The sequence below is a fragment of the Vicugna pacos genome, chromosome 5 (genome assembly GCF_048564905.1).
Source record: "Vicugna pacos chromosome 5, VicPac4, whole genome shotgun sequence".
Classification (NCBI taxonomy): Eukaryota; Metazoa; Chordata; class Mammalia; order Artiodactyla; family Camelidae; genus Vicugna; species Vicugna pacos.
In genome coordinates this window covers 50,853,379-50,873,045 of record NC_132991.1, presented here as the reverse complement: position 1 = coordinate 50,873,045, position 19,667 = coordinate 50,853,379, and the positions used below count along the sequence as shown (strand labels likewise).

General features: G+C 43.2%; 1 protein-coding gene across 2 annotated transcripts in view; it reads left to right on the top strand.

The window, feature by feature from the left end:
- The first annotated feature begins 1,208 nt into the window (after nucleotides 1-1,208).
- Nucleotides 1,209-19,667, top strand: part of ZNF385B (zinc finger protein 385B) — a 367,671-nt gene continuing 349,212 nt past the window's right edge. The window contains exon 1 of one of the 2 annotated variants that reach the window (XM_072961238.1): nucleotides 1,209-1,346. The gene's annotated coding sequence lies outside the window, so the exon portion shown is untranslated. The remainder of the gene's footprint in view (nucleotides 1,347-19,667) is intronic. The other variant, XM_072961239.1, reaches the window with a different exon arrangement.

The following is a 19,667-nucleotide window of genomic DNA, read 5'->3' as shown; positions in this document are numbered from 1 at the left end:
TGGTGTGCCCGTGTGTTTGTCAAATTTCAAACCCACTCTGGAGAACAGCACTGGCTTTGGCTGGACGCTAAGATATTTACTCTGGACTATTATGCCAAGGCATTAACAGCTGCTGGTTTAATTATTGATGGAGTTCGTGTCAATCATCTGAGAAGAGAACCAAAGAATAATATTTAAAAATCATCTGGTTAAAAAAAAACTGTTGTAAAACACAGCTTTCTTGTCATTTATTACACTTGAAATTCTCCAGCCAAAGAAGTAATCTCAGAAAATGGCTCTTCTAAAATTATTTTTCCTTTCCCCTTAATGCCTTCTTTCCAAGAGCTCTCCCTTTCAGAATCCAGCACTTTGGCTATGTTTGTACTATTTTCACAAGATGCCCTACATCAGGGGGAACCGATGACATGTTCTGGTTCTGAAAACTTAAGCACGGAAAAGAAATTCAGAGGAGCAGGAGCCCCCCATCCAAGAGCCCTTTAGATCCACGCTGAGGCTGCGATGCCCTCAGTGCCGCGGGCCTTCCCGGTTCCGCCAAAAATGCCGAGGCTGCTGATCTGTGTGGTCTTTGAGCCGAGAGCTGGTCAAAGAGGAGAAAAAAATAGTTGCTGTGACGATCTCCAAGAAGAGAGTTTCACTCTGGCTTGACTAACGTTTGAAAAATCCGCCCCACCGCGCCCCTGGGCATCCCGGTTTTGGTACCTCTCGGCGGTTGCCAAGAATTTTCTCAGGGACTTGGGCCCGGAGGCCGAGAACCGCGAGGACCCCCGCGGTCCGGACGGAGTCTCCTCTCCCTCGCTGTGCGCGCACGCCTGGAAAGGCGGGATTTAAAGGCAGCGATGCTGCGGGAGACTCTGCAGTGTCAACGAGCCCCCGAACGGTCCCGCCTCATTCGCTTCAGTGTGTGTGCCTCGCAAGTCCCTGCCTGGTAAACCGTCACCGGCTTTGGCGCGCGGGAGAGGCGTTGGCGGGTCCCACCCCGGGGGTCCGCGGCCAGGCCGGACGCCGGGCAAGGCCCGCGCGCAGCCCCGGCCGGGCGTGCCCCGCGGGCTCCAGGCACACGCCCCTCACCTGGGCGAGGCAGGGCGCGCAGGCGCTCAGCGCCCGGGCCGCGGCGGGAGCCTGAGCCCCGCGCCCGCCGGAGTTGGACAGTTCCGGGGCCGCGCCGGGCCGAGCTGTCGCCCGCGCCGCCGCCGCCGCCGCCTCCCGGGCTGCCGCAGACCGCGGGAGAGCGTCTGCGCGGAGCCCCAGCGCAGCCCCGGCGGGACCGCCGCCGCCGCCGTAACGCGAGCAACAGCTTCCCAGCTGGAGGAGCCACTGCCCCACGCGCCGGCGGCCCGCGCGCCGAGGTAAGCTCTGGGCGCCCAGCCCAGCCCGCCCCGGAGCCCCCGGAACGGGAGCCGCCTTCCCGCCGGCCCCCGCCTGCCTCAGCGGGGCGAGCCGGCAGCTAGGAGTGCCGCCTGAGGGAAGGGCCGCCGGGAGTCTCCCTCCCGATAGAGTTTGCACTTTGTCCCGCGGTCCCACTTGTAGAGGAGGATGCCCTGCCGCCTCTGGCCTGGGCTGCGGGGTGAGGTCTTGTGAGCCCCTGGAGTTATAGGAGTAGGTCGTGGAAGCCAGAGGAGTGGAGGCGTCCCCAGTGTAGGCTCTTGAGCTGCGAGTCTCCCAAACGGAGGGGAGGATGGGGAAGGGGAGAGGACAAGGAGAGCACCCGTCTGTGGTTAGTCGCAGTGCCTCCGCCACCTGGGCTGGGACATTTGAGGCTGGACGTCGCTCTTCAATACAGAGAAGTGGGTAGTTTAGGGACAGAGGTGTGGGAGGAAGATGGCAATCGAAGCTTGGGATCCCGAGAGAGTTCTGCAGCTGAATGAAGGTGAAATGGGGGCGGTGAGGCAGAAAGAAGGTCCTCAAAGTTTGCGCTTGCTGGGAGCCCTGAGGTGGGGGTGGGGAAGGGGGTGGCTCGGTTACCAAGCGCTGGGTGAAGGTGTCAGCGCGAGATGGGAGGACACTGTGGGACTGCGGAAGGGACCAGGAGAAGAGGAGGGGGAGGACCATCTGCTTCGCCACTGTTATTTGCGGGGGCCCGTGGGGAGAAGGGAGAGCTGGCAGGACGATGCTTCCCCGAATGCTTCCACAGGCTCTGAAGGACATACAGTTTTTATGGTGAACCTGGATGAGGGGTGGGGTGGGGGTGGGGGTTGTTGTCCTTAAAGGAAAATAAATTGCTTTAAGCCCCCTACCCCTGAGTACAAAATAAACACAGTTTTGGAGTGCTCTCCAAAGTTCTTGGATTAGGGAACGGCGTCTTCTTCATTTTCTTCATTTTCATACAGCGATGTGGTTTGCAGTTCTCTTTGGTGTTGCTTTGCTCAAGAGCATCACACCAAGGTGAATGCAAACTTTGTTAAGATGTAGCAAAAGGTGTTCAAATGGAAGAAATAAAACGTTTATGTTACAGGGCCCAGCCTGAAGCTTGGAAACTGGCAGCTTCAGAACAGTGCATGAAACTATAAAAACTGCATTTGTCATATGGAAAAGAAAGCTTTTCATAAAGTCAATAGGCTGTGTCTTTAGATAAAATTAAAGGTTTGGGCTTGAAAGAGCTCCTTTAATTATTTCAGGGCCCCGTTTCTCCGGTTTTCAGAGTCCTTCCATCTTATTTTGATGCCATATGTGCAATGAGTTTGTGCCACCCCTTCCCTGTAACAGATCAATACCCTTAGAATGCAAATACGCTTTACAAGTTCGGTTGTTACACGAGGCTTTTAAGGTGGAAAAATTTTTATTTGGTCAAAGTCTTGGTTGTAATTCAAATTTTATATTCCCATAAATCAAGTATTCATGGATTTATAATTTACACTCCTACTTATTTCCAAAAGTGATTTGAGGAAGCTTGGAATGAAAACCACAAATCAAATAGCTATTCTTGCAGATCACCTTGACCTCTCTTGCATGCGTTTGTAGTAAAATGCTTTTGAGAAGGTGAATTCTCCTAACAAAGGAAAAATTACTATCCTCTCTGGAATCATCCTAATGATATAAATGTTTTGCAGTATAATTCCTTATGTACTTCATTTGCATTGTATTATTTTACATTATGTAAGTAATGCTCTCTTTAGAGAAATTTCATAACCACTAAATAGCATCTATATTAAGGAAAATAATGTTGATATTTTACCAATATACAGATTCACATAGCAAAAAAGAGAACAGTGAATTTAATGTGTCTTTCCTGAATGAGGCAGAAAGGAAACCAAGGGAGGTGTCTCCTCTACAGTTGAATCAGAGAAGGAACTGTCATTAGTACTTGTCACCCAAACATGGCCAATTAGTGAGACCTGTCAGCAGATGGAGGATAACTTTATAAAGTGCGACTATTATATGAGGATCTATCAGATTATATCAGGTGTTCTCAGCTGCTTTTTCTCAGGCTAGTGACCTGGCTCAGAAAAAGAAAACCAAAAAAATCCTGCAAAACAGACACAACTCCAAAAGGTGAAATGTCTACATAGATAATGCTGTGTGGAGCTCCCACGCTGGGAGTGACAAGAATCTCAAATTCTTGGACTGCTTGCCCCCTTTAAATTTTTTTCTTCCTGCTGAGTTTGAAGATATTATTGCTTAATTTTTAACAGGAACAATTTATATTAAAAAAAATATGAGCAATGAGTTTACTTCTCACAGGAGCGACTGCTTCATTGTGAAAATCTTTGTTCACAGGAATAAAGGGCAAAGTTGGCTTTCTGCTGCGCCTATAAAATCTTATGTCTACGGAGATCTAAAGAACAATGAGCACGTTTGTCGCAATTTCCCACTGCTTTTATTTCCTTCTGAGTTTTTATTGTGACCCCCCTCCCCCACCCCACCATTTGACTGTCTCTAGTTTACCACCTCCCTGATTCCTGTCTCAGTTCCTGGTGCATCTCAATATGGTCTTTTTCCCCTACCTTTTCTTCTTCTCTCTCTTTTTTTTTTAGTTCTGCAGATTTTTCTCAATCTTCTTCGGTGTGTAGGTGATCTCCTTTTTGCTCTTTTGCCTGTGATTTTTTATTCAGCAGTGCCCTCTTATTAGTGCTAGATTATTTTCCTAAAGTGGCATCCCTTTCTCCACTTTCCCTCCTAAATTTCATATTGACATTTGACACCTACAAGATGGTTTTATATTGCTCTCAGGTGCTTCAAATCTAACAAGTCTAAACTCTAATCAACATCTTTCTCCTTATATGAACAGGGGTGACTCTTGTCAATTTCTGCATTTCTCCCAGTCACCCAGAAACTTTGCAATATATTTGCTTTTCATACACAGTTTAATTCATAGACAAGCCCTATGGATGGCATCTTCTCAATGCCCCTTGATGCTGACTTCTCCACCTTTATATTCCCACGGTGACTGTCTTTGTTCAGATTCTTATTATCCCTTTCTAGAGACTACTAGGATATTTTCCCAACCAGTTCCCCATCTCTAGTCTCTCTCATTTCCAGTCTGTTTTACACTTGGTTTGCAGAATAAGCTTCTCAAAGCAGAGCCAAGCTCAGTCATTGGCTAATAAACTTTTCCTCAACCCAATGACATATAAACCTCTCCTCTGACATTTCAGACTCTTTGCAGTCCAGCCCCACGTAGCTCCACATTGTTTATTTGGATCTCATAGATTCATTCATTCATTCATTTATTCATTCATTCACTTATTAATTTATTCAATGGATATTTGAGTACTTACTACATGCTAGGCAGTTATAGGTAATAATTTTAGAAGCCCCTTGTGTACTGGCTCAGTGATATGTGTCAAACTTTATTTTTCAATATTGGAACCCACTGTTAAGATATAATCTTATGTGGTTGAAATGGGGCCCCAGCAATCCCACTGGCCTTTCCTCCCTACCCTTAGTAGTCTCTGAAGCATCATCAGAGGATCATGAGTCTCCTTGACAAAGCAATTTGAAAACCTCTGCTCTAGGTTGAGGGCAGTGTTCCCTCAACACACAGCAGTCTTCTGAGTTCTGTGTCTGCTTATGCTGATTCTCTGCCTGGAGCAGGCCCTCCCACTTCTCCATAACCGTCTCCACCTGTCAGAGAGTCAGTTCAGTTGCTACATGCTTCCTGATCTCCCTCTAAACTCCAGCTCTTGCTCTTCAGCACCTTGCTTGACCTCCCCTTGGAGCACAAATCACAGGCTTCCTCACATATATGAGCTTTATGCTTTCTCCCCGACAGGCATTGGGCCAACCATGCCTAGCCTCAGGCCTTCATTTCCTGAGAAATCCAGCTCAGGGCCTGGCTTATCATAGGGCGGCAATAAACAATTTAATTAGTCAGATTGATTTCTACTTAGTTCTCTAGTCCCATCTTCTGCCTGTAATAGTTGTTTGGTTTTTTTTTTTTTTAAACCGTCAGTTTGGTTCTTACAGTTGTGCCAGTACTTCTCAAACTAGAATATACATCTAAATCATAAGGGGATCTAATTAACATGCAGATTCTAGTTCAGCAGATTTGGCATGAGGCCCGAGAGACTTCATTTCTAACATGTTCCCAGATGATGTTGAAAGAGCTGATCCTCAAATCACTGAGTAGCAAGGCAGTAGGTGATACTGCCCAGGTTTGGGAGTTTCTGGCAGCCCCTGCCTCTCAGCCAGGTGATTTTCCTACAGTTAGTGTTTGCTTCAGTATTTATTTTGAAAGTGCTTTAGGCCTCGCCACGCTTCCCAAACCTGAATGGAAGGTGCGGTTATTCCCTTGCATTTTCCCCTAATATGTTGATAAAGTAGTGCAATGACTAGTTCTTCCTAGTTAATTTTTTTTTTCTGGCCAGTTCTTTTGCTTTATTATATATTCCTTCTCGTTTTCCTTGTTATTTTCGGATTGAGGCTATTCTCTTTTCTCACTCTGCTACAATTTTTTCCTTTCCTTTGCTCTCTCTGGTTCTTAAAATTCTCTTTAGATACCTTGGCTGAATCCCTGCCCCAACTGTTTTCCTCCAGCTTCCGGTTTTCATCTGTGAAAGGAGCCCTGAGGCAGGGTGCGGGAGACCCCGGCTCTCGCTCCGCCCTCACTGCTCGCTCACGTGAGACGTCGCAGGGCGTGGGTAACAGCCTCCTGGCGCTGCGTCAGCGCCAGACGCCGTGTGGGATCCTCACGTGGGGCCGGAGGAGCAGGTTGGCGGAGGAAACGGGATATTCTGATGATGCCGTCGTTGGTGGCTGCTCCCACCTAGGGTTTCTGTTACAGACAAACAATTTGAACTTTTGCCTTTCACTCACTACCCAGAGAAAGACTCGTATTTCTTCACAGAACAACTATTTCCCTGGCATTTGCTAATCTGGTTATTTCCCACCCTGGATTCACACTAAAATCATTTCAGGAGCCTTGGGGGAAAAATTGTGGCATACTTAGCCCATGCCACAGAAATGATTTAATTTATCAGTATTTTTCAAATCTTCCCCAAGTGATTCCAATCTGCAGCCTGGGTGGAGAACTACAGGATCTGATCTGTGAAGGCAGTGCAGAGTGGGGCTTAAAAACATAGCATGGTCCTGAGTGAAGTCCTGGCTTTGCTACTTACCAGATTTGAGAGCTTAGGAGTATTACATAACTTCTCAGGGCCTTAATTTCTTTGTCTGTGAATTGGGTTGCATTGGTTGTTGTGAGGTAGGTGTGAGAGCCAGAGGTGCAGTATTGTGCACTGTGGTCGTTCACCATGATAATTACATTTTATATCCCTCGAATCACTAACGGGTCCTCTTGCCTTTGCAGCTAACACTCTCCTCACCCTGTTCAGCTTTAAGATATCCAGCCAGTATAATCACTGAAAGGAAATTTATGACCATATTTTTTGGAAATCAGTGAAAAAGTACAGAAGGCGTATATACTAATAAAAACCAATCACCCTTTTATTTTTGATCCATTTGGTGCCACATCAATTCTATGATCTCATAAATAGCAGAGATGAATTAAAATATATATAAAATGATACAAAAAGATGACCAGGCTTTCATACCTACTTCAAGAAAAATGCCTTAGCTCTTTAATAAAGACAGTTCTATCATCAACAAATAGAAAGGATTGAAATTCATGGGGCTAAGAGAGCATTTTATTTGGGAAGTAAATATGAATGTGCTAAGCATTTACATATCTGTGTTTATAATGGGAAATGAAATTTAAAAATAAAATAGCACACCCAGAGAGAGATCCTGTCCTATGCAGGCTAAAGCTAGTCAACTTTTTCTTCTCTTTTTGGCTGAGATTCTGGAATAGCCATTGTGCTATTATGCTATCATTATATCAGCAAATCAAAGAGTGGATAAATGGACATAACCAATGTTAGCTAAGAACCCAGATACTCCCTTTCTTTTCTGGACACATCTGAAAATAAATCGAAGGGGTGTTCAGTAATTCCAGTGGGTCTGGCATAGGTACCCAGGCTTGACTATGAGGGGTTGTTCTGCTGATGGACTTGGCATTTGAAAGAGCTGCAGATGGGTTTCATTTCTCATCTTTTTCTCTTGGAATAAATGTTTTATTTCTGCATTATTTACTTTTTGATCAGAAAGAGTATTTTTCAATTAAATCTTCACTAATGTTTTTATCGTCCATATTGTTACTGTAATTTTAAGAGAACACAATTAAGAAAATACTGTGAAACTTTAAAAAGAACTTTTGAGCTACACTAAGGAAGTGAGATGTGAGAGATGATTAGCTAATTCTTTTAAATCTTTGCTTTAATATATTCATGTTAAAATTGTGTAAAATTCTACAGAGAGGTGTGATTTTTTTCATGTGTATTAGTTAAAGTTGGTTAGTCTGTTATGTACGGCATTCAGAATCCAGAGGCCTGGACTCTTGGTCAGCTCATACTGTTTGCAAATCAGAGTTCAGATTCTAATTCATCGCAGGCTTAATAGATTGCTATTTCTGTGAAATATTAGGGATATGGAAATGACTACTATTTAGTCAAAGAAAATAATAATGTCTTTAGGATTAAAAGGGATTTTTTTTGCAAAATCTTGTTCGATAAATTAGAAAAGTGAGACGAATAGAATCTAAGATATTTAAAATTTGAGCCTAAGAAAGTTAAACAGTAGAACACTTCTGCTAATATTAACACTAGAATTTAAACTTCACATAGAAATTGGGTGGGCTTTATGATGTCCTTAGATTTGATACTTTAGAGGTGGGAAAACTTTTCCTCACAGACTTAGGGAGGGGTATTGCCTTATATATTATGAAAATTATGATGCTGAGAATAAGGATATAAAGCATAAAATGCTATGTTTATGTACAGATAAACATACCTGCATATAAGGACAGGCATTTTGGTTTTTATATATGTGAAGTATTTTTACTTTAATAAATTGGTTATTGTACATGGTCTTAGTATCTGGAAATGCTGATGATTAAACACATCTCATTTCCTATATGTGTTGCACTGTTGACGATGGGCAGTAGTATAAATGGTCAAGTTCAGGCTCTGGAGTCAGACTTGGTGGATGCAAATTCCAACTCCTCTAACCATTAGCTGTGTGACTTTGATTAGTTAATCAACCTCTCTGTACCTTAGTTTCCTAAGTCTAAGAGACATTAAGAGAAACTTTAATGAAATTGTTGTCAGCTAAAATGAGATAATACACATAACATACTTAGCAAAATTCTTGACTACAGAACTACATAAAATCCTACAATACTTGTAAAGGTAGCCATTTTTATATATTATGCAGTTTAATAATTAATACCAAATACCTCATAGATACACTGATTTCTTTGCCAAAAGAACTTCTGCAGCTCTAATATTTGAACCTTCTGTTTGAAACTTACTTAGCATTTTTAAATGGTATATCTTTGTTTTCTTGTCTTCCTTTCTTTGTCGGCTTTAGGAGAACAATGAAATGAAAGGGAGAATAGAGATGGGATTATAAGCACTACAAGAACTCTTGAAAATGTGTAACCATATGATGCACAGGCAAATTTTTAATAACAAAATGTATAATCTGGGCTTTGGATTTTGGGAAAGACCAAATGGCTTAAAAAGTAGCTTCTGCATGAATGTGCTTTGTGTACTTGGTATGCATGTGTAAACCTGGAATGTTTGGAAGGGACCCGAAGCAGAGAGCCATCCAGGTATAGAAGCCAGCTTATATAACCAGGGTCTTTGTAGCCAGGCTGGACTAGTTCCAGGACAGGCTCTTCTCAAGCACCTGAATTGCAGTTGAATAGTCACCTGGATCCTGCTGGGTTCGCAGGCATTTATTTTAATACCTGAATTGGATTTTCTATGCTTGGATTTAGACAACAAAATAGGTAGCAAGAAAAAGACAATTGGTGAACTACATACAAAATTACCAAAGAGTTAAAGTCCATATATACCTAATTACTGCACGTATGATTTTTAGTGGTTAATCTCACTTCCACAGGGATAAAAGTGTCAAGATTCAGACTGTGGAAGCTAAAATCTTAGTCTTCTCTTTCTTTTATGTAACCTTCTCCTTGTATCCCATACCTGTGGCCACCAGGAGGGTCCCCACACCTCTCTAGTACAGTGATTCTTGGGCTTTAGCATGGAAAAGAATCTCTGGGAAGCTTGCAAAAAATGCAGATTTCTGGTATTCAGCCTTGGAGTTTCTGACTCAGCAGCCTGAGGTAGGATCCAGGAATCCAAATATCTTATCAAAATATTTTGTAAGTATCCTGGTTGAATCACAGACCACACTTGGAAATTAGCACTATTTCTCCAGAGTAGCACAATTTTCAACTCGGAAAGTGTATCAGAATTACTGTGGCTCTTGGTAAAGTCCAGTGAAACATGCCCAGCCCTGTTCCTCCATGCTGCATTAGCCATGGGACACTCTTAAGCTGCTCTGAGTCATTGCCGTGGAGCCTGTCACGTGTGAGTTCTAGAGAACCAGGCTGAGTTCTCTCAGGGACTTTACCCACAGGTTTTTGTCTGCCATGATTCTCTGTGGCAATGTGGCCCACTGGCCACCTGCCTCAGGACTCCTGTGAGCTCACTTGTAATATTCAGATTCCAGGGCCCAAACCTAACCCTACAAAATCTAAAAGGGATCAGTGGGAGGTAAGTTCTTAGAGCCAGAATTTTCCTCTGGTTCCCCAGATGATGATTATGCCTTGATGGAGTTCTCTAGCCAGTGCTCTGTGAAGTTGGACAACCCCAGTTGTGGTTGTGGTCACCATCTCAACTGCAGTGGCCTTACGGCCAGTATGGAGACCACCGGGACTACTGAATGTCAGCAGTGTCTCTCTCCTCCCACGTCTCCAGGCCTCTGCCTTCTGCCTCCTGGGAGCAGCCATTTCTCCTGTCCTTGTGGTTTTCTGGTGGGAAACACAGGCTTCTTTCTCTCTGGTCTCTTCTTGCCTTCCCTTTTCCATAGCTGCCAAGTCCAGGCCCAAGTGACTAAGCCAAGTGTGCAGATGTGATGGTGGGCATTCACACTGCTGTTGGCCTGACAGAGGGACCCCTGTGAGCCCTTTCACATCCTTGAAGTCTTTCTTGCAAGGTTTAAGTTTGTCGAGAATTTCGTAGGTTCTCAGATCTGTTGTATTCCTTTTACATTGTATTGGAAAAAGGACAGTATAATGTACTCTTGGCTGGCATGGAGAAAAGGCAACCTGATCTTTAGAAATACTTGATTATTTGAAATTAAGAATTATAGCAAGAAAACTTATTTTACTGTGTATGGGTAACAATTCTGAGTCTTCAGGGTGTGTACTTCAATAGACCCATTTAAAAATGCAAATTAGAGAATGTTTTAGGGTTGCTATATAAAATAATGAACAAAAATGACATTAAAAATGATTAGGTATTACATTATGAATAACTCGATCGTTGAGTGTTTTGCTTTTAATTTTTTTGTGGAGGGTGGTAATTAGGTTTATTTTTATTATTTATTTATTTTTAATGACAGTACTGGGGATTGAACCCAGCACCTTGCGCATACTGAGTACACACTCTACCACTGAGCTATACCCTCCCCCCATCATTGATTGTTTTAGAAGCCAGAAATAGTGTTCTGTCCTGTTAAATAACCCTTTGTTACCTGTAAAACGTCAGAGAGTGATGGAGGGTAAGGTGGCACAACGGTCAATAGCTTAGCATTTCCCCACTGCAAGGTCATGTTACGGTGGAAGCCTGGGCTCAGCCTGACTCAGCCCTCCTAGATGTGGACATCTTTCCTTAGCAGTTAGGAAGGCTCCCTGGTAACTGAAGGGAGCAAGGTTTGGTGAAGGTGAGTGACTGACAAAAAGGTATACCTACCTGGAAAATGGTATCCCCCATCAAATGAGTTGTGAGAGGAAATTACACATATGGGAGACAGCAATGTCAGACCTTATGGATCTTCTCAAGAGGTAATTTCTGGTCTCATGGCAGTTTACTTTCTAATTTTAGGGGAAAAAATTAAAAGGCAACATCTGAACTGTTCTATCAGCCTAATAGCTGTGATGGTTTGAGTGGCCCTCCACAGGGTTGATTTTTAATAGTCTCTGCGACCTGTGCTTAGTTGGGAGGGTGGTACCACTCTAAAGGCCTCTCAGACTAGCCTACTTCTTTGCTTCTGTCAAGCCTTACTCTGATCCTAGGAGTGCAATTTCAGCACTGGCTGAAGCCACCCTCAGCAGCCCAGCGTGAAAATAGGTGCAGAGCAGAATCCCTGTGAGTCCCCCCACCCCCATGGGTGCTGTTTCCTAACCTCCTTTAGCACCAGGACAAGGATGTACCTCACCAGCTGGTGCCAGATTAGATGGCTTTGAACAGACATGGCAGCTGCCTGCGAACACTTGAAGAGATGGCACGTGGACAAAGTAGGTTCATTTTTCTGAAGTTCCAGCCGGTACAACCAGATTCAGTAGGTGAGATGGTAGAGAGGCAGATTTCAACTCAGTGTGGGAAAGAACTTTCTAATGATTCCGACTGTCCCATAATGGCCTCGAAGTTTCATGCTCGCTCGGGGTGAAAGTATGCAACGGATGAGAGGGTCAGCCACCAGAACTGGCCTAGAAGGAATCTGAGCACTAAATGGAAGCTCCAGGGGGCGGGTCACTGCAGTCGGTGCCCTTCTTGGCACTGAAATAACTTGACTCTAGGCAAGGGAGGGGGCAAGTGAAATGGTAGGGAAAGAGATGTTCCTAGACTTCTTAACAGGTAAAAGAATAATTACTTCATTTTTTACCCCCAGATCTGTATTATCTTTCCAGCTTTTAAGCAGGTTACATTCACTGAGCACCTACTCTGTGCCAGAACATGATCTCATTTAAGAGCCAAAAGACATGAATCCCTGTGCGTCCCCTCTTAGCCAGAATTCTGCAGTAGTTTTCCTGCCCCTCTCAGAAGGGTCAAGCCCTGTGGTCATCTTTGGTGACTTCGCACAGGCTGCTCTGTGTACGCATCATCTCTGAGCTAAACGCCTTGATAATCTTTTCATGTTTCCGTATTACTGTTTCTGTGTTTCTCTCACGGTGCTTGCAATATTAGATTATAATGATCAGTTTGTATTGATTGTATAGATTTTTTTCCTCACTAGACTGTAAGCTCTTTGAGAGCAGACCCCTTGACTTATTCATCAAGTTAATGACTATTTTAGCATCTGGAAATAGTAAATTCTAACATTTGTTGGTTATTTGATTACTCCTTTCATTACACTCCTCTCCCAAAAGAAATACCTCGGAGGACTTTTATCATCAAGTTACAGAACTAAAAGGAAAGATACTAGGGTATTCTTTCTTCTCCTGACCCTGCCTTTCCAATCCTAATCACCTATCCCATTCATTCTCTTTCAGGGGAAGGGCAGAAGGTACTAAAGAGAATGCGGCAGAAAAAAAAAATCCCCAGAATTAGAGAAAGGAAAACGACCTCTTGTGTATCTCCTTCAGCAACTTGACCAGCTGTGTTGCCTTCAGCAGCACTAGTGGTAGGACGAGGAGAATATCCTGCTCCTGCTGTTAGCTAGCTGTGTGACCCAGAACTAGTCCTGTGACCCCCTTGCTGTTTCCTCTAAGTAAAATGAAGAATTTGTCCAGACAGTTTTCAGGAGCTCTTTCAGGTCTGATACAGTGTAACTCATAATCGCTTTTCCCTTCCAGGGTTTTCTGAAGTTATTTTCCTCTACATACATAGTATTCTGTGGTATAAGCAAGAATCCAGAATGATGTTGATGAGAAACATTGTTGGGAAGTGACATTGGGATAGAACTGTGTTTGTGATCTGACACATCCATTGAAGTTCCTGCCATATGACCTTGGGCAAATTATAAACATCTCCAAGCTGAAGATTCATCTCCTGTGAAATGGGCATAATATTCTATATCTCAAAGGATTGCAAGGATTTAGATAATGTATGTGAAGTGCTTGTCCTGTACCAGAAACATAATGAACGCTTGGAAAATGATAGCTGCTCTTATTTGGAAATAGTACCCTGTCTCTCTTTCATCCAACCCCTGAAAGATACCCACGCATAAGTCCTGGAGAAGTTTTCTTGGCATGAGGGTTTATTTTGTGTGTTTGCCCTTCAACATCATTTCTCTTCCACCTAGAATTAGCTGAGGACAGTCGAAGTCCCTTGCCGCTGAGGCATTCTGCTCCTACCTGAATAATGGCCAAAAGAATAACCCATTTCACAGTGATTTGGAGTATATTTGTTTTAACATTTGCATAGAAGGTGTGAATGTTACTGAGGAAACACTGGCAGTGGGTGCAGGGTTGGCTATCTTAATATCACATAATGTATTACACTCAGATAGAAATTCCTTTATTTGAAAAAGCTTTGACTGAGCAGCGGTGACACAGCAGCTCCTGAGCCTGACAATAAATAGACACCTTATAAAAATTTATGAAGTTCAGGTTGTAAAGAACACACTGCACATACCGAGTAGTAACATTTCTTATTAAAATAATTTTATCTGCAGGTTCGTTGTGTCCATGTCGCCTGTAATAGCAGCTCATGCTATGGCTGGATACCTCGACAGCCTGTAAACTTTTATATGGGCTTTGGCAAAGGGATGATAGTTTTACGAGGTATGATTTTCTCATCTCACCAAATTAGATTATTTGAGATAGCGTCCCTGGATGTAAAATTTCAATCCTGAGTAAGTCTGTACCTCAGAGACTCCATGCAGCCTGCTAGCATAGTGGAAATGGAGCATAATAAATCTGCCCTGAGCCCATTTCTCTCCACACGGCTACATAATTCATTCTCTGCTTGGTACCCATGATCACTTTTTCATGGTTAATCAGTCTGCATCCAGACTAGCTCCTCTCAAATGCAGTACCTCCTTGGTGCAGGTCTCACCTCTGGGCACACTGTACCACTTACAGGCTTCTTTCAAGAGCTCTGTGCTCTTATGGACCCTGGATCCAAGATGTTCCTAATCACATGGCAAGCAGTTACTCTGGTTATAGGGTGGCCTATTTGTTGCGGTATACTTTTTAAAAAGACACTCTGTTTAAAATGGATTAAAATAGATAACAGCATCTCCAGAGGACACCTAGAAGCCCAGTAAGTATTTCAGTTATTCTTTCCTGAGTCTCCTCTGCGGGGACAGATGATCTGCTACCAAAGCCAGAGGTTTCTTTATTCTGGTCCCTTCCACCTCATCCATGAAGAATGTCTCTCCATTGCTCCCGCGGTGTTTCAGCATTACGTTGGACAAGTGGCACTACCACCATCTGCTGCTGCAAAACCAAGAGTGGCTGTAGGTGACTTTCAGGGATGTTGGGGAAAAACCAAGAGTTTAGGAAAATTTCATCCAAGGTGGAGTAGAGGCAATCATACTGAACTGGGAATTAAACACAACATTTCCAGTCCTGTTTCCACCCTTAATTGTTTTTGTGATATTGGGCAGAGGGTTTATTTTTATCAGCCCTCACTTTTGTCACGTGTAAAACAAGCAGATAGCAAGAGGCACCTTTTAGGAGAGAAAAATTCTATAAATTATGAATTATGAAAAAAATGTCTTCTATTCCTCCCTACAATTTAATTCAATAACTTAGTGTCATGAGACTATGTTAATGGAACCTGGAACTTTGGAAGAAGGGTTATCAAGAGGATTGTGCCACCCTGTGGGGTGTAGCCAAGGGGGCACTCAGAAATAGCTCTGTGTAGAAGGCTGGGTTATCAGCTGTAGCCCAGTCAAAGGGCAGGCATCTAGAGCAGGAGTCTGGCGGAGAATGTGGAAACAGAATGCTTGGCGGGACAGGAAACTGACAGAATCAATGGCATCCAATTTGTTGGTTTCAAGGGAAGGGTTATCTTTATGTTCTTCAATGATTTTAAAGACTGGTAATTGAGCAGCTCCTTAAATTTCTTTTTCAGCGTGCTTTTTCCCTGAATTTACTCATTCACCTTCTCTTCAACTCCTGAATTTGCTAAGAGCCTCTATTTCTTGCCTAGTTTTATGGAAAAGGAATCTGAACCCCTGAAAAAGCACAAAGTGGCCCAGCTTAGCAGTGGCAGAGCAGGACGGGGGTCTCATGGAGAAGAGTGGGCTCCCAGCTGCTCCAGGCTGACCTGTACGCCAGCAGCATCAGCATCACTGGGAAGCTTGTCAGAAACTCAGAATCTCAGGTCCCACCTCAAACCTTCTGAATCCGAACCTCCTTTGTAAACCTCTGGGTGTTTCATGTGCACATTAAAGTCTGAGAAGGACAGTAATGCAGTGGAGCCTCCACTACAAGTTCCTCTCTGCTCCATGCTTCTGATTCAGGCTCAGCTCTCTGGGCTCATGGAGACGCAATCTGTAAAGGGGGAAAACGTGCTGGAGGTGCCGTGGGACAGCTTCCTGGATTTTATATGTAAAATAAAACGAAGAGTTTTTCCCCCTCCCCCCAAGCATTTTGAGGGGTTGTTTAGAACCGTAAAGATAGATAAGCAGGATATGGAATCCTCATTTCAGTAAAAGCCTTTCTAAGTTAGCTCCTGGGCAAACTCCCTCCTAATAGCACTACTTTATATCAGCAAAGTCCCATTTGAAAATATGTAAATACAAAGTAGGCAATGCATCTGATTAGACACGAGTGATTGGGATGATTTAAATCTCTGTTTCTGAAATGACTTCAGGATGCTAAGGCTGTTAGACCCCCTACGTTCCAAATTCTGAAGACAGCCATTCTAGATGTTTTACAAGAATATGGCTTTAAAATGTAAACATCAAAGTAACTGATTAACATCAAATTTGGGGCATAAACATTCTCTAATTACTATTTTGATAGTTAGCAAGTTGTTAACTCCTTCAAGAAGATGCCTTTCCACAGTCAGCTGAAAGTGTGTGTTTAGTCACTACCACGTGCAAGTGTCTGTGGAGAGAAGACTGTTAAGAAGAGAATCTTTGAACTGTTCTCTTTATTTTTCATCATCTTGCAAAAGGACCAGTTGGCTTTGAAAAAGTCCTGCCAGCCACATGACGTAACAATGCTTAATAATGCCAAGGTCATTGAATAGGACAGATAATAGTGAATCATTTTGTTCTAAGATGTCCAGGCCCACCTTAAACATACTTTGAATTCTAGGGCACCTTATACCAAGTCATAAATATGGGTAACGGATGATGTAGTTCTTGTATGCCTTAGAAGGTCTCTAGGATCCCGCCTAATAGGGAAACTCTTGCCAGTTCCCTAGTGTGACCATCTGAAAGGGTCATTTGTGCCCATGTTGCTTTGTACATGCAAGCCCAGAAAATGGAACAAGGGCTGTAAACCTTTATAAATATGATGTGAAAAATATGATGCATGTGACCTATACCATTCTTTTATATGAGAGGCAGATGTGACATGCCCTTTGTGTGACAGCTTTATCTTTGATCCCTGTCCCCATCAATTTTAGTGGCACTTGCTCTCAGCTTTACAGGTAGAATGACATTTTTGTTTTGGCTGAAGTACCCTCGGCTGACTGCCTTCACTAACTGCAGCCCATCTACTGCTGAGATTTTCCATCTCTTGGGGCTGGCACTGTATTATGCCATATTATGCAGCCCTGGTTCCTGTATTATTTTTTCTCTCTTACCTGTCTAGTATTCTCACTTACCCTTCTTCAGTTCATTGCATCGTACCCAATCAGATCATGTCTCACCAAAGAAGTGAACTGGAATAAGGCTGCATATTTAAGTGAATCTAGGTCAGTAAGTTGCTGCCAGAACATACCGTCTATGTAGAGAGAACTATTCTATAATACACTTCCTAGTTTATTACCACCTCTAGGGGTGTTAAAGGTAGTTTCTGCATTGATAAAATCAGTCAGATCGGCAGTAATCAATCTAATGTGGTGTTGGAGTGGTGAGCATTATACTCTTGACATAAGAAGAAAGCAAAGTCCTAAGTACATGGATACTGTACACATCACCAAAACAAACTTACAAAGAAAGACGATGGAATAAATAAGTCTTCAACATGGTTCTCCCAGTTGAATAGTTTATGGACTTCGTCAATTCATTAAAGAGTTATGGTTTTACTCAATGCTATTTGTATTTGGAGTATTCTTTGTTAGTAAAATTTTATGTAAGTTCCGAAACTCATAGGGCTTGAGATAAATAGTGCTGCCTTTGGTTCTTAGGCCACAACGAAACATCCTGTACATGTCTGCATGCCTGGAAAGTCACACTGATTCTTTGTCTTTTCCTTTCTCCCCCTACTTCTTTGCACTAATGTTGAGCCAAATGGTTTGATCTTCTTATTCAAATCATTCCTTTAACTAAACAATTATGATGTTTTTCACCTTGATTTCCTTCTTTTTTTCTTCTTCCTTTTTAAAAAAATTCACTTTATGTTCCATATAGAAATAGCAATATCAACAGCGACTGGACGCCATGCACTGCTTTACCCTGTGCGGTCGTGTCTAAGCACTTCGCTTGCATTGTATCACTTAGTAACGTGGCAGGCTCTAGTGCCATTTTACTGATGATGAAACTCATACTTACTTAAGTTGAGGAACTTTTCTAGGTCATCAGACTCGTGACTGACAGAACTTGATCTTGAACCCAGGCTTCACTGACTCTAGAATCCACCTTCATGATGACATGATGACAGTCATAGTGCAAGACCAGAAAAGAAATTTAAGCATCACCGAGTTCAAACAATTTTTTTCATAGATGAAAAAATAGGTCAAGAAAGGTTACTTGCGTCACTCTGGGTCACAAAAATAGCAGATGGAAGAGGCAATTTCTTCTTTTTTTGAGTGTGTGCGTTTGTGTATGTATGTATGTATATATGTATTTATTGAAGTATAGTCAGTTTACAATGATGTATCAATTTCTGGTGTGCAGCATAATGCTTCAGTCATACATGAACATACATATATTCATTTTCATATTCTTTTTTACCACAAGTAATTACAAGATATTCAATATAGTTCCCTGTGCTGTACAGTATGAACCTGTTGTTTACCGGACTTCGTGAGAATCCTGTATTTCGAAGGGAGAGACACTCTGCCAGAGTTCAGTAGGTGTTCTGTGCGATTCATTGGGTAGCTGTAATTCTTGTATATTTGTCGGAGAGGGTGAGCTGTAAATCTCTCTACTCTGCCATCTTGGCACCTCCCTCCTGGAAGAGGCAATTTCAACTGGTGTTCATTTTCAAGGAGGTTATGTAAGCATATTCCGTTCTATCTAATTGGCTAGACCAGGTATCCTCTCTGGACCAATCTGCTGGAACAAGCAGTATGGGCACACTATACAGAATTGTTCAAAATGGCTGCTCCTTCACTCCCTTCTTGCTGGGGTTAAGAGAAATCCTTGTAGCTGGGCAGACACTGCAGAAGCTCTTCATTGCATGGGGTTGTTACCTTCCAGGCAGGAAGCTCACTTCTAGCCAGACTCCCTCAAAGCCAGGAAGCAAGTTGCTGCTAGGGAATTTTCCATGTTATTAGGACTCTTTCTTCCTTCAAAGTAGATCAAATCCAGGGTAAAACCAGTCTGCCTTCATTGTTCTTTGCTCAGTCTGCTCTCCAGGCCCTGCCTCTATATTGAAGATAGATTGAGTTTGACAGATGGAAAACCAGCAGCAGTCCTGAGACTGGCTGCCAAATGGGACAGAGGAGGAGTTGATCTGATGGGTTGTGGCATTCAACTGAAAGGGTACAAACATCGATGCACGAATGAAAGCAATGAATGGTGACCCTCCTGAGGAAGTAGCAGTGTTTTTCATCACTGAACGAGCTGTGTTGAAAGCTTGGGAAAGGGAGAAGGCAGCTACTGGGTGAGGTTCTGCTTTCCATATTACAGTTTGACTTGTATAAGGGTGCTTCAACAGAGATGTGTGTCCCAACTGGACTTTTTTTTTTTAAACAGTATATTTGTCTTACCACCGAACAAGTCTAAACTTATTCAAGATAAGTATGAAGAGCGAAGTTGTGATTCACTGATATGCATGCAGGAGGGATGGCGATTGGCTGTGGTGCAGCTGGGTTTCACTCTAGGTGTGCCAGGCCGCTGTGCTCTCTCCGCTGCAGGGGAGGGCTGCACAGCAGAGATGAAAGCAGAAGTTGCCCATGCTAGAACAGAGACAGGCTTTGGTGTTCCAGAGGCTCTTCGAAGGGACTAGATCCTACAAGGGAAGAGCAGTAGGGACTTTGGGAAACGGTGAGCAGGAAAATAAGAAAGGCCAGAAAAAGAGAGGTTGATTTCCTAAGGTGAGTGGGTCCAATGGTCTGTTTTCAGGGAGCCCGCCAGGACTTTGTGGGGGA